Source organism: Oreochromis niloticus, linkage group LG19 (genome assembly GCF_001858045.2).
Source record: "Oreochromis niloticus isolate F11D_XX linkage group LG19, O_niloticus_UMD_NMBU, whole genome shotgun sequence".
NCBI lineage: Eukaryota > Metazoa > Chordata > Actinopteri > Cichliformes > Cichlidae > Oreochromis > Oreochromis niloticus.
The window spans coordinates 29,549,078-29,565,218 of record NC_031983.2 but is presented as its reverse complement, the minus strand read 5'-3'; the positions used below and the strand labels follow the sequence as shown (position 1 = coordinate 29,565,218).

General features: G+C 41.0%; 1 pseudogene; it reads right to left on the bottom strand.

Annotated features, from left to right (window-relative positions):
* Positions 1 to 701: 701 nt before the first annotated feature.
* LOC100711156 (nuclear factor 7, ovary-like) lies at positions 702 to 2,483 on the bottom strand (annotated as a pseudogene).
* Between the last annotated feature and the right edge of the window lie 13,658 nt (positions 2,484 to 16,141).

The following is a 16,141-nucleotide window of genomic DNA, read 5'->3' as shown; positions in this document are numbered from 1 at the left end:
TCTCAGTGCTCGGGCCCTAAAAACAATTGTAGTTATTCTCAAGTATGTTTTTATGTAGTGGAGAAAATTTGTAACATATTTAGAGTAACTTGTCACAATAGTCGGGGTTCCCTTTAAACACTGTTAAGCTTTCATGGGTTTTTAAATTGGTCCCACTTCATATTGTTGTAATGTTAACACTTTTAACATAGAGGACACAAAAGAAAACACCTGAAAGTTCAAAGAAAGCACTTGATTTTTTAAAATTGTTTTTAACAGGTTTTGCCTAAACATGATTTCCTTTTCATTTTGCAGTTTACTGACTCATTACTTCCACAGTAGATGGATCTCAATCTCACTGTAATCAGACAAAGTAAATCAAATGCAAACAACCACAATTCAAATATCAGAAACATTTCATATATGGAGTTAAACATGAATCATTGTTTCAACAATATATTTATTGTTGTCAGAAACAGACAAGAAGACAACAACAAACTGCTCCTCCCATTCAACACATGTCAGTCCATATCCAGCAAACTAACTCATCTCCATTTACACACATCAAATAGAAACATGAATCATTTGTAATGATTAGAAACTTGATAGAATTTCAAATCTAGTTTGGGGAGTCATTCAGTGAGAAACAGTGAAATGATTTTCCATGTGAAAAGGTGGACAGCAGAAACAGAAAGAAACAGTGAGAACTAAAAGAGAAACAAAGAGCTTTGGAACAATGAGGCAGCAGGAGGACAGCTGCAGTTTAACAGCTTCAATTCACTGACAGGAAACAACATTAGAAATATCATCATCCTCAACTCATCTGCTCCACTGACACTGACACCTTCAACGGACACACCTTCACTTTACCATCCAAAGTATTAATGTATGGAAACATCCTGTGAGTGAACGTGTGTGTGAAGGTGTGTATGTGTGTGTTAGTATCAGGATCAGAGAACGACAGCTTTCCTCTGTTCCAGTCCAGATTCACTCTGATCCTCTGGAGCTTCTTCTGAACTGAGAGAGCAGTTTCACCTGATGGTGACCATGCTGAGTGTTTATGTTGATAGAACATTATTCCCCATAATCCAGACAGACTGTTTCCCTTCCTCTCCACAGACTCTGCAAACACACCCAGTTCCCACCATGTACTGTCTCCAACTTCAACATCCCAGCTGTGAGTCCCTGAGTTAAAGCCCTCAGATCCCAGGACAGACCAGGAATGATCAATCCTCTCTGGATTATCAGGAAGCTGCTGCCTCTCTCCTCCTCGTCTCACCCTGGTCAGATCTTCAGACAGGATGAGGTTTGGATGAGCAGTGTTTGGGTCCAGAATGAGAGGAGTGTAGGAGACCATGTCCTTCATGTTGTTCCAGATGTTGAAGGTCAGGTTGCCCAGGTGTTTGGCCTGGTCTATCAGAGCTCCTGAGGGCAGCTGTGGATCATCCAGCAGGGGCAGCGCTGGACTCTTTCCACTGCAGCCTTGTAGTTGTGCAGGAATGAGACGTCTTCAGCTCTCAGCTCCTCCTCTGTGGCTCTGACTGTGTCTGAAAGAGCTGCTATCTCTCTGCTCAGAGCCTCCATCTTCTCCTTCATCATCCCACTCTTCTGCTCCTCTTCCTCCCTCAGTGCAGCCAGCCTGGCCTCCTCTTCCTCTGCTAGAAACTGGTGAAGCTTCTTAAACTGCTCCTTAATCTGCCTCTCTGTGTGTCGGGCCTGGACCTTAATGTGTTCTGCTGTTTGGTCAAACTTCACTTGAACTTCTTCACAAACCTTTAACTTGTTCTTTAAGGGCTCCAGAGTTTCCTGAAGTTCCTTCTTGTGTTGTTGTGCAGCTTCATCGATGGGTCTGAATCTGTGCTTGATGTGTTTTTCAGAGTCTCTGTAGACGACACACACTGGCTGCTGATGGTCCAGACAGAAGAGTTTGAGTTTCTCAGAGTGCAGACTGCAGAGAGTCTCTGAAGCTCTCTGATCTCTCTCCTGTAAGAACGACTCACACAGGTTCTTTAAAGCTCGGTTTAAAGGTGGATGCTTCTTTGAAGATCTTCTCTTACAAACTGGACACTCATGTGTTGTTCTCTCTCTCCACAATCTCTTCAGACAGTCTTTACAGAAGCTGTGGCTACATGACAGAAGAACAGGATCTCTGAAGACCTCCTGACAGACCGGACAGCAGAGATCCTCCTCTGATCTGGAAGCCATTGAGTCTGTGAGTGAAGCTCACAGACTCAATGGCTGTTTCTGCTGTCTGTGAAACAGCAGACAGGAAGTACAGTCAGTCCTGGCTCCCCTCCCTCCTCTACTACCTTCACTGAAACTTCCTTTGAGTCGTGTTTTGCTCAAACTCACATTCAGTGTGTGGAGCGTCAGCAGCTTGAAGCAGCAGTGTTGGAGTTTTCCACTTTTCTCTCCTGTAGCTGCACTCACTCAGAGGAAGCTGCTAGTTTGGTCTGAACTCAGTCTGATCGTCTGTGCGTCTCTCTTTACTGAGGACGAAGAACTTCCTGTTTCCTCCTTTGTTGCATTTGAGTGACGTGGGGGGCGGACCTTCATTCACTCTTATAAATGTGTCAGTTTGACAGCAGAGTGCAGGTGTTTACCGCAAGCCAGTAAACAAAACGTTTTTTCGAATCTTATACAATAAAGTGTGTTAAAGTTTGTTCTGACTATATTCAGGTTCCCAGCAGTGGAGTGTAATGCAGTCACACAAACACAGGGTGGTGTTAAGGTGGATTTACTTTGTTACATAGATTCTAAACGTTTGTTTTTGGCTCTTCTCACTGAACAACCAGCAGTTAATGCAACATGATATACTTTTCCGTCAGATCAACATCAACATCAAATTCTGACACAAACCACGGCTCTAGATGGAATTTAACCTTAGACTCCTCTTTTTTCTCTTAAGCACATGTTCATTCATTCATTGATTATTTTAGTCAGAAATGTTTTTCATTATTATTAAATGTGATTAAAATTCTAATATTTACAATGAAAATGTTGCAATAAAGGACTTTTTGCTTAATAAACAGACACGAAACACGAGGGATAAACTCCAGCATAATTACCCTTGATTATCGTTTTTTTGAAAGGGTAAATGATCAGCTACAATGAAGCTCAATGTAATCTATGTATTTAAAGCTAATAACAACTCTACTTACTGTCACTGCCCAAACAGGACGTTAACTAAGTGCTCTAGCTCTTGATGTTACTCAAGCTGTGATAGTAGGTCAGGGGTTCATGATTCTGCTTTTTGTCTTTTGAAGAACATCTATTACCCCACAACCATCATTCACCTTAGTTCATTACCCACCTTTTCACCGCTGCTGCTGCTGCTGCTCTCTCTGAGTCTGTCTTCGTTGACCTGCCTCTCAGTTTCCCGGACCTTGGCCTTATTAATACCTTCCCACCATCCCAGCTAACCTGGATTTCAAGTAAGTCACACTGTCACAACTTCGTCATGAAGACTCTGCTAGTGGTCTTTTTAAGACTTGTTACTACAAATCTGTATAAATAATTTAATAATGCTCACATGAGACACTCGCTCTGGATGTTATCAGTCTATTCAATGGGCATTATTAGTGGAAATCAGCCCACAGATATGGGCCAGTAGGGACTTTCTACCTTCTAGGTTGTTCAGAAGGTAGTTATCATCCATTCAGAGGATGAGTAACAGGAGGATGGGAAGATTCCAGAATTCAGTCTCACTGGATTCTGGAGGATATGGCAGCGTTTACAGGTAACACATTTAAATGGACAGCATTTATAGAGTGACTATAATAAGTCAGCGAGCGACAGCAATGTTAATGTGGTTTTGTTGGTAATACAGTGAGTGCTGATATAACAGCTTTGAGATGCATTTGTGGATATTAACCAGCAAAGCCCAAAGGGCTTCCTGAGCTTCCTGCTCAAAAATAACATGTCCAAAATGTATTTCTGTGCAATTACAAGCTTGGTGTAAACAGTATTGGTATCAAAATAAAGCTAGCACTTGCAAGATGTCATCAAAGGTGTGAAAATTGCATCAGATGTTATTGTGTCAAAACTACTGAGGCTAGAACATAGAAAAAGTAAGTAGATTTTTTCCTCACCTAATTTTTTTAATTTTTTATTTTTTTTTAGCAATGAATCCATTAAATTATGCTTTAGTTCAAAGTAAAACCTTTTAATCCCCTTTTCCCTTTTTAATCGTTTAAGCCAATAGAACCACAGTAACAATGCTGCATTCATGTCACTTCAACCAATCAGAAGTTGCAAGGCCAGACCCCATGTGGCCCCAAATTTACAACATGTGGGGCGTTTATCAATATGCGTACTTGTGCGTACTTGCGTTCTCGTGTACTCGTGATACGTCATCAGTCGGAGACCAAGTACTGTTCCAATTCGAAGTACGCATCACGCCGAGAACGCGAAAAAGTCCCGGATGTGTTCTCGATCCGCCCATTTTATCGAGCATGCATCGATGTAGACTTGGACAGCTATTATCCCAGAATGCATTTCGTCCAAAACTCAACAGCGGACTCCCGGCACATCGCCCCCCCCCGCTCGCGGACTTCTCACTACTCAGGTTAAAGAAACCCCAGCAGCTGTCTATAGTATTGAGTGTCCACTAGAATAGAAATAAAAGCGTTCTAACATCTCACCTGCTTGTTTTTATTAAGGTATGTACACGTATGTACATGTACACTACTTTTATTAATAAAGGTTTCACTACTGAGGTTAAAAATGATATATAAGTCACTTAGATCACTTCTAAATGTTAATGTTTGGTTTATTTCAGTGTGTTATTTGTTCCTGAGTAAATCGGTTTGGCTGTGATTAAAGTTAAGCTTCATAACATGTTACTCACAGTTACATTAGGAGGGACGGCAGTAAAAACTCCGGACCTGTGACATCATCACGTACGCTGGTGTTCGACTGTACAAATCACGAGTCCGTGCTCGCGTACTTGAGAATTGAGAAACGGCCGACGAGTCCGTGCTCGCGTTCTCGGCAGTACGTACTCCGTGCGTTCTCGGCGGGTACATACTCACCGAGAACGCGAGTACGTACTCGCGTACTTGGGCATTGATAAACGGCCGTGTTGTCTGTCTACTCATGTGTCTGTAACTGGGTTAAAATGGTGGTTGTTGACAGAAGTTGAGCTGATGAGACTAGCTAGCCCTCCATTATCAGTAGCTATGCAGGCTATCGGCTACTGGTGAAAATGTGGAGGAATCTGGTACGGTAAGCCAATTTCTGTCTTAGTGCATTTGCGCCGCTAGGTGTTTTTGTGGTCTTCTTTTGTGGCTAGTTCAGTGAATCTTGATCGAGTGTGGTGAAATTTGGTGTTTTGGAATCGGTGTGGTCTTGAGCTATCATACCATGTTTACCCAGTTACATGAACTCTGGCAATTCTAGGCTCAGTTGTTTGTGTTTATGGACTTTGAGCATTTATGGTACTGCTCTTAATCACTCTTCTTTTTGCTGTGTTTGGTGGTTGTAGAAATGGTTTGTATGAGCATCTACCTGAGATTCCAATGTTTCTGTGGATACTACACATTTGATATTTGCATAAAAGGCTTGATGTCATGGAGAGTTATGGTTATGGTGCTAGCTGTGTAAAGGGTAGCTTATATTGTTATATATAATAACAAGAATACAGCATTGCGCATATTGAACCAGAAGAGTCTGGACCAGAAACGAAATTCTACATCATCACTTAACAACCTGATTGTTTGCCAGTGGTGCTAGTGTCAGTCATTATGCAAATTTGCTGTTTAAAAGCATGGATATATCAGCTAATGTTAGGCCTAAGTCCTTAACAAAAAAAAAGAAAAAGAAAGAAAACTGAAAAAAGTAAATAGAGGTGAACGCTTCCAACCAATATTGACAGCCTAGTAAAAGGTGACTCGTTTAGCAGAGGCAGCAGCCTGAACAGAGAAACCCAGGCTCGCTCTCCTCAGCCACCTCTTCCAGCTTATCCAAGGCAAAATTGTGGCATTCCCAGGCCAGCTGAAGAATATAATCTCCAGTGTGTTCTGGCTCTGTTCTAGGCATCCTTCACCTCAGCCAGAAGGTGCCTAGGTGGCATCCTTACAGATCCTGAAACAACTTTACTGTCTCCTTTCACTGTAGAGGATTAGCAGTTCTACTTTAAGCCCCACTCAAATGACTGAGCACTCCACCTATGCCAGGGAGAAGCCACCCACCTGTCAGACAAAGCTCAGTTTTGCTGCTTGGATCCACAATCTCTTGTTTGTTTTGGTTCTACCAAAAGAATCAGACCACACAATCATACTATTACTATACTATTAAATCTGATTCTTTTCATTCTTTTCTGACAGAGAAAAAATGACTCAGGAGTGGTCAAAACATTTATAATTCTTTATTTAATCATTTCCGAAGAGAGAGACCTGCACAGCCCAAAGCCAGTTGCAAAATCTCTAGCATTAGAAACCAAAATGTGTATCATATAGGTGTTAGTTGGTCCTTTACACATCACACATAGTTCCATGAAAACAATTTCTTCTGGCCTGAGTTGATGTGTGTGTGTGTGTGTGTTAATATTCCGCTTTTCTCCCTGTACTGGTTCCTGTATTTTATTAATATGCCTCTGCAGCTCTGCACTAACTTCCTGTTTTTAGTCAAGGGAGCTTGCAAAGAAAAGCGTCTGGACTTCTTTAAGTTGCTTGAAGACGTTTCACCTCCCATTCGAGAAGCTTCTTCAGTTCTAAGGTCAAATGGCCGAGAGTCCCAGATTTAAACCCAGTGGGAGTATCCCCCCAAAGAGGGACAAAAGGACCCCCTGATGATCCTCTAATCACATGCGACAAGGTGTGAAAGCGGGTGTGGGACCTAATCAGCCAGAGTTTCGGGTGAGCTCATTGTGAAACCTGGCCCCACCCTATCATGTGATTTCTGGAGGTCAGATCGCTCAGGATGTGAGTGGGCGTTACGGCGTCTGGGGAGGGAACTCAAACTGGATTATAGATGGCAGACAGTTGGTGTCGTAAACCACCGCCTCTGTTCAAAGATGGTCGCTCACAGTGGACATAGATGGCCTCTTTCACTCCTCTTTCAAACCATCTGTCCTCTCTGTCCAAAATGTGAACATTGGCATCCTCGAAAGAGTGACCTTTATCCTTTAGATGCAGATGAACTGCTGAGTCTTGTCCTGTGGAGGTGGCTCTTCTATGTTGTGCCATGCGCTTGTGAAGTGGCTGTTTGGTCTCTCCAATGTAGAGGTCCGGGCATTCCTCGCTGCACTGTACAGCATACACCACTTTGTTAAGTCTGTGTTTTGGAGTTTTGTCTTTCGAGTGAACCAGTTTCTGTCTGAGTGTGTTGCTGGGTCTGAAGTACACTGGGATGTCGTGCTTGGAGAAAACTCTCCTGAGTTTCTCTGATACACCGGCTACATAGGGGATGACAACGTTGTTCGTCTGTCTTTCTTATCCTCCCTCGCTGGTGTCTGATCTTCTTTTCTGTGCCTCTCTGCTGACTTTAGAAACACCCAATTAGGATAACCGCATGTTTTGAGTGCTTCCTTTACATGTGTGTGTTCCTTCTTTTTCCCTTCAGGCTTAGAGGGAACATGTTCTGCCCGGTGGTGTAGGTCCTAATTAAGCAGTGGAGACTGTCAGAAAACGACTACAAGAAGACAGCTCCTTGGAAGACAGGACCAACTTCACACCCGATCAGATTTGCACACTGTTAGACCTCTGCATTACCACAACATACTTCAAATACAACGAAGGCTTCTACAGACAAAACATGGCTGTGCCATGGGCTCCCCCGTGTCACCTATTGTAGCCAACCTTTACATGGAGGAAGTGGAAAGAAAGGCTCTTGGCTCTTTTAAAGGGAGAGTACCCAGCCACTGGTACAGATATGTAGACGACACCTGGGTCAAATCAAGACACAAGAAGTGGAATTTCACTGCGCACATTAACGCCGTGGATAAAAACATCAAGTTCACCAGGGAAGACAAAGGATAACTGTTTGCCTTTCCTGGACTGCGCTGTGCACCTTGAAGAGAATGGCAACCTCAACATTGAAGTTTACCGGAAGCCACACACACGGACCAGTACCTCCTCTTTGACTCCATCACCCTCTGGAACACAAACTTGGAGTAATCAGGACCCTACACCACCGGGCAGAACATGTTCCCTCTAAGCCTGAGGGAAAAAAGAAGGAACACACACATGTAAAGGAAGCACTTAAAACATGTGGTTATCCTAACTGGCGTTCATAAAGTCAGCAAAGAGCCACAGAAAAGAAGATCAGACACCAGCGAGGGAGGATAAGAAAGACAGACGCAACAACATTGTCATCCCCTATGTAGCCGGTGTATCAGAGAAACTCAGGAGAGTTTTCTCCAAGCACGACATCCCAGTGTACTTCAGACCAGCAACACACTCAGACACAAACTGGTTCACCCGAAAGACAAAACTCCAAAACACAGACTGAACAACGTGGTGTATGCTGTACAGTGCAGTGAGGAATGCCCAGACCTCTACATCGGAGAGACCAAACAGCCACTTCACAAGCGCATAGCACAACATAGAAGAGCCACCTCCACGGGACAAGACTCAGCAGTCCACCTGCATCTAAAGGATAAAGGTCACTCTTTCAAGGATGCCAATGTTCACATTTTGGACAGAGAGGACAGATGGTTTGAAAGAGGAGTGAAAGAGGCCATCTATGTCCACTGTGAGCGACCATCTTTGAACAGAGGCGGTGGTTTACGACACCAACTGTCTGCCATCTATAATCCAGTTTTGAGTTCCCTCCCCAGACGCTTTAACGCCCACTCACACCCTGGGCCATCTGACCTCAGGAAATCACATGATAGGGTGGGGCCAGGTTTCACAATGGGCTCACCCGAAACCCTGGCTGATTGGGACCCACACCCGCTTTCACACCTTGGCTCAGGTGAATAGAGAATCATCAGGGGGTCCTTTTGTCCCTCTTTGGGGGATACTCCCACTGGGTTTAAATCTGGACTCTCGGCCATTTGACCTTAGAACTGAAGAAGCTTCTCGGATGAGAGGTGAAACGTCTTCAAGCAACTCAAAGAAGTCCAGACGCTTTTCTTTGCAAACTCCTTTGACTACGATGACCTGGATGACTGAGAACCTTCACAGACATCTTTCTGTTTTTAAATTTCCACTAACTTAAGCCTCTGTTGCTAAGGCGACAAGTCACCCTCTGACCTAGTTCTCTCACAGATGGCCTTGCTTTATACAAGCCTTTATTATTAAAATACATAAAACAATATAATCAGAAAATAAGCGCTAAGAACATATATTTATTCTTTAACAGTTACTACCAAAAAGAATCAGACCACAAAATCTTGTTCCCGACAGTCTGAGAGCCCTTCAGATGTTTGAGTCCACTTTAAATCAAATCTCTCGGTATGTGTCCCACCATGTAAAAATTAGTTTGACTACCTGGAAAAAAAAGCTAAGCAACTAAACTAAAACAAACACAAAAAGGCTCTTATAATGTTAATTATTGTAGGCTTTATGTCACCATATTGTTTATGGTGACATAAAGCAATAGATGCCAGTATTTTACTTTTAATTCAACATTTTTTTTTTTTTTTACTTTTTTGTCAGTGCATGATAAACCTTTAAAAGCAACTATTCCAAACTGTTTCATTTTGTTTCGGTGTAACATACTAAACATTTACATTCACTAAACATCCAGTGTCTGACATGTCTGAAGAAAAGCAAATGCATCTTTAACAAACCCCTCAGTTTGCCCAAATAATGAAGAAATGCTGCTATAGTCAATCAAATAACCTGTCACGGTGTTCCTGACACAACATAACTTTTTATCTGTGCTAAGGAGATTATGTTTGTGGCAATCCGTGTTACTCTGTAAACAACATAAATCAAAAAGTTTTGAATCAATTCTGGTAAAATAGAAAAATAAAAAAATTGTAGCAGTGTAGAGTTAAGTCACGCCACCAATCCATTAAAATTTGGATTACGTCTACAAAGTTCTTCAAGGTCAACTTAATTATTTATTAGTGGAAAATAAAGGACTCACACGCTGTCCCATACAGAGTCTGACCTACAGCCAGAAAAAAAGGTCATCATTTAACACGTGGCGAGGTGCTTCTATTTTAATGGGTGCAGCTTTTCTGGTCTTCACAGTAGTGGTTCAGTGGTTGAAGAAATGCACAGACCAGTTGAATGTGAGTTAATGCATCCACATGATACTGCTCAGCCTAACAGCCCTGTGCATTCCAGGCAGTAAAGACTGACTCCACAGTGCTTACAGCTGAGTGTTAGTAAGTTACACATGAAAAGATGGTAGAAAGAAAAAAGATAGTGATGTAGAAAAAACAAATGGAGAAATACAGATGACTGTGGTGGAGAAAGCTGAAAAAATGAGACCAGTGACACGGAGAAAGGAAGGAAAAAATAAGGAAGAAATGGAGCTGTACAAAACGGAAAAATGGACAGTGAAAATAGAGCAGTGGGTCAGTGATGGGCCTCTTCAGATGCAATATGTTTTTCTCTAAGACGATGACAGAAAAGAGCAGTTTGTAAGAACTGACCTGTTCTGTTCCAATGATACAAATTTTGCATGTATGAGGAAAAAAAGCATCTGTGAATCTTGACCATGTTTAGCTCCACACAAAAGAGACAAGCAGCTTTGGTCACTCTGAGCTAGTGATGTGCCAATCATGAACGAATCATTCAATACTCCAGAATCACTTTACTGACTCGTGAATCATGATTCACAAGCCCAACTGACTCACTGACTCATCCCTGTTGCTGTTAGAAACTAATTTCATTAGTGGAAATATATCTAGCTTATAATTAAAATTGTGGAGAAAAACACAACATCCAGTATCTTAACAAAAACATTTCTGCTCTGAACTGGAAGAAAAACCCTGAGTAGAAGCTCACATCAAGACAATAGCTCCTCATTTCACAGTAGTGTCGCTCAGCTAACATGCTAACAGCAGATTTGAGGAGAAGGGTCTGGCTGCAGCCACTGTGGAGCTCCACAGTAGCCGGAAACACGTGACCTCCACAGTAGCCGGAAACACGTGACCTCCACAGTAGGCAGAAATACGTTCCTGCGTGGATCATCGACTGTGGAAATGTTGCAAGTGGATCGTAAAGGTTGGGACAGAGTCTTTCATGTAGAAATTTGCCGTTAATAATTATATAATTTTAGGAATCATCTAGTTTGCTTACACTGATTACGTTGGCACTTTGTTAGCGTTACAACAACGGTCATACCTCCGAAGTATCTAAACTTTAGTAAGGAATGTGTGCACTTTTGACACCTCTGGTTAGCATTTAGTGGTCAGTTTCAAACGTATTTATTTTTTGCTTGTTATTGAACTACTTTTCACTATCTGTAACATCAATGCACATTGTTCCATTTACTGCATATTGCACTTTATTCATGTCTTTCATTCCACCTGCAAAAACATTGTAAAGGTCGTCACAAAGAGGTTTATATATGTATAAATACTAATATTCTCTATTCCATTCTGTTCTGCTTTTTTATTGCCCAGATATTAGTTAGCCTTTGTTAAATTGTCTGTTATATGTCAATAGATACGTATGTCACAAATAACAGTGTTTTGTAAATTATGTTTTGTTAAGAATTTTCTCCCAAATCTCTTACATGCTAACTGTAACGTGTTATTTCTGCTAAAACCTGAACTTAAATGTGTATATGGTGTTTATCTGTTTTTCTCTCTGTCTTAGATGCACATATCAATTTGGATTTTGCCTGCAAGCCAGAATTGCAGGAATGCACAACATGTTGCAGAAGACTCTTTCACTGCCCTCTGTGCCCCACTCTCAGCCCTACTGTCAAGGCAAAGATTGAGGAGTATATAAATGGACACATTAAAAATGCTTTGCCTTTCAAACGTATGTTGGTATTAATATACCTCATAGTTAAAGTTATAATATGCTCTTCTTTTCAGCACTTCTACAGTCTCTTTGTTGACTTAAAAGTTGCTTTTCACATTGTACAGTTCAGTGCATTCATCAGCGAGAGAAAAAAGCGTGTTTTCCTTAAATATTTTTTTTTCCTGTTCACACATTTCCTGACAGCTCTTGTGATCCACACCATTTTGCTTTCATTATTGAGGATGGCTTGGATATTTTTGTTAATATGTACAATCCGATTGTTAGATAAACTGATTGCATTCTATACAATACATATTTAAATTACATGTTGTTGTTTGTTTGTTTTTTTCTCTCTCTTACAGACAAAATGATATACCGGTGCACTTTCACTGCCCTGTCTGTAACATGACAGTCATACAGCGTTGGGATATGGCAAGGCAATTTTTCTCATGTCAGCATTCAGGACTGCTCCCCACTGAACTCTCCGTGGAGCTCCATCTCCCTCTCGATGTCTTGTCTCCAGTATCTAAACCATTTTCTGAATCTTCAGTAGAACATTCATGTGTTCTACCCTCTGTGCTAAATGAAACTGTGGCTTGTGGAAAGTCCTTGAAAATGAAACGCCCTCACTGTGGTCTTAGTCTTCCTAAAAAAACTTCAAGGCTCACATGATGAGGAGGCATTCAAACAGATCAATAAATGTTTGCCTGGCTTGTCATCTGCAGTGTTTTTGTGTAGAGGGACTTCTTCCTCTTTGTTTTCAGTTTGCAGAGGACATGGAGCTCTTTTTAAAAGCTTGTGCTGATGAGCAGGGACTATGGGTCAATGCGATGTTTGACATTTAATGGACAGATGAAGTCACTGTTTGTTTGTTTCTGTTTTTTATGTGTTGTTGTTGTTTTCAGTGTACAGAATTCCAGTTAAACTTATTAAATATTCACTTGTTTCCATGTCCATACTTATAGTAAAAAAATTAAGTGTAAATGCAACAGCATTGTTTATACTTGTAACTTCAGAGTAAAAGCTTATTGTTGATATTAACATTAATATATTACCCTGTAATCAATAATATTTTTATACATTTACGCATTAACCCTCTGGGCTCTTCCTGGCCATTTGTGGCCACTTGACTTCTCTTTTTTGTTGTTTTGACTACTACACTGCAGTGGACCAAAAGAATGACACAGGTTTGATCTTAAGGATCTAATACTTGTGTGTGTTTGTGCATGACATTGCAACGCAAATATGTATTTGCAAGATAAACTGAAATAAATAATGATGCATCAAATATTACACAGGCTGCAGTGTATTTTTGTTGATACTGGCTATTGAGATTTGAGTTTCCCAGTCAAACTTAGCTTTGAAGCACATGCTAAAAACACTTTTACTCTTGTTCATTTCATAACAAGACACCATAGCCACAATATTAACAAAATATATATTAATAAAAAATTCAAAGCTGCAGCTGCAGCACATACAGCAACAAACACTGTTAGTAAATGTGTCCGGGAGTTTATGCAGGTGCAGAAAGTGCTGTTGCTGTCAGTAAGCCTAACAGCTTCCAGATCATTATTTTTCTGGAAAGATGGTAGGAAGGGCATCACTGCTCATTTCTACATCTCCCAGATCTTGGAATACAATGCCTTTGTACCATGAAACCACTTCACAGTACTAGGAGTCCACTAAAACCTACAAAGAGAGTGATCCTGGAAGAAATGGGGCACACACTAGTGACCTCAACAATTGCAAGACAGCCTTTTCCCGATGCTCAGATGGGGGGAGTTTATGAAAACATTAGGACTTTATCACCGTTTATCTGAAAAGTTAATGGTAATATATAACCTAACTGGCTATAAAGAGTAAAAAATTTAAATACAATTTTGATTTTGATGAAAAGGATTTTTAAAGAGTCACGTCGGTAAAAGTAGATAAATGTTTTAAGAAATATACATTTTATAGCATTTTGTGAACATACACAAAAAGTGGCCATTTTTGGCAACAAACAAGCTGAGAAGTTTTATATTTTTGCTCTCCTTGAACAAAAATAACAGTGCATAATAATCAGTGTTGATGTTAATCAATTAAATGTCCCAGACTCTACTATTAATAATACAGCAGTCCCTCGTTTATCGCTGGTGTTACGTTCTAAAAATAACCCGCGGTAGGTGAAATCCATGAAGTAGCCAACTTTATTTTTTACAATTATTATAGATGTTAAGACTGTAAAACTCCTCACCACATGCTTTATACACTTTTCTCAGACAGGCATGAACATTTTCACACTTTTCTCTTTTGTTCAAACACTCTTAGAGTTCAAACCTTCGTAGAAACATAAGTCCAGTATTATGGAATGAAACCAAAAGGTGCCTTTGAGGGTGCAAAACGTTTCGTCGGCATTGTTGTGTTTGTTTGGGAGAAAACTTACAAACATACAGCACAGCACTTCAGAGTTACACTGCTAGCGATCGAAGATTTATGTAAATTCGACAAGCTAAACGCATTCTGTATTGTACAGCAGCAGTCCCCAACCTTTTTTGCACCACGGACCACTTTGATGTCAGACAATATTTTCAGGGAACGACCTTTAAGGTGTCGCGGATAAATACAACAAAAGAATAAAAAAGAAACTGTGGTATTTTGTAAATATAATAATAAACGTGACTTGCTGTGCGCCAACAACAATCACAGTGACATCCTCCTCTCTGCTTCTTAATGCTCTCTGGTCGCTATGGTAACGCGTAAATAGTTCTTTCAAAAGAAGACACACAACTACAACCATACATTTCACACCGGAGCCTCAACTCTCGCGGAACGGTACCAAAGGACTCCTATTAGGGACCGCTCCTGTACAGGAGACACTGGACTAGATTGATTGACAATGGTCTACAGCAATCAGAACGCACAACACGATGTGCTGTAAAAAAAAAAAAAATCAGCGAAACAGCGAGTGTCGAAAGGTGCGCCGCGTTATAGCGAGGACCACTGTAAACTTTTGGCCACGAACAATTAGGGGATGGTGAATTTTTTGAACAAACCCAGAGTGTTAAAAACCCCCCACTTAAAACCATTTTTATTCTCAGCAGCATCAATAGTAACAAAAACGCAATTTAGTTTTCGCTGTCAAAGTCGATTTAACTGAAGTTACGTGTTCCGGTTACTGTGGAGGTCACGTGTTTCCGGCGACTGTGGAGGTCACGTGTTTCCGGTTAGTGTGGAGGTCACGTGTATCGCGGTTACTGTGGAGCTCCACAATGGCTGCACCAGATGCTCTTGGATTTGAGCTACTCACCTCCCTTCCTGCACTGAATTGTAGCGCAAACGAATCACTCAGGACTCACTCAGGACCAGGGCGGAGCGGGGGTGGCTTACTGGGCTTAAGCCCGGGTTGTTTTTCCAGAAGCCCGTGGTCTTTGGAGTGTAATTTTGTCATAGTTAGATGCCTGGCTGACAACTGTATAAACAAGAACTACACACATATTCGAAGCACACTGTGGGAATTTACGACTGTGCGTAAATCCCCCCTAATATTGGTATGATCCGAGCTCAGACACTGAGCGAGAGGGCGGGGGGAGCTTGCTGCCTCGAGTGCGCTGTTGGAGAAGTGGAGCCAGGCAGACAGAGGAGAACTGAAGTTTGGCCAGGTACCAAGAAATCATCCGTACTGTACAAATAATGTAAATATGACGGTGAAAATGGTGAAATGAGAAGCCGAACAACAACAACGCTGTTTCTTTAGAGTCTTAACTTACATGTGTGTTTATTTCATATTTTCAGTTGTTTCCCTCCACAGCTAAATAAATCGGTTTCAGTAATGTACTGATATACAAGAATGGACATAAGGAGCTTCTTTCAAAGAAAAACTCAGTATTTTATATATTATGCTTTGTATGTTGTCAGTATATTTCTATGCAAAACAAGAGGAATTTCAATACACAGCAGTTTATTCACAGTTTAAACCAGATATTTACATACACTTTATGGAAAACACAAGAACATTTTCTACTGTACAACATCAATTTAGAGTAAACTTGTTTTGTTTTGGATAAATAAATATTGAAATATATTTGAATTAGTTAAATGTCAGAATAAAAAGCGGGAGCTGTCTATTTTTATCACTTTCATCAAATGTAGGAGTCATATACACTAAGTTTATTGTTAATTAATAAGAAAACTCCAGACGATTCCATTCTGAGCTGAAGAAGCTTCTGATTGGTTAGTAGAGTCCATGTGAGTAAATTGGTGGCACACCTGTGGATGCATATAAGGCAAAACACAGAGCCTGTTTCTGT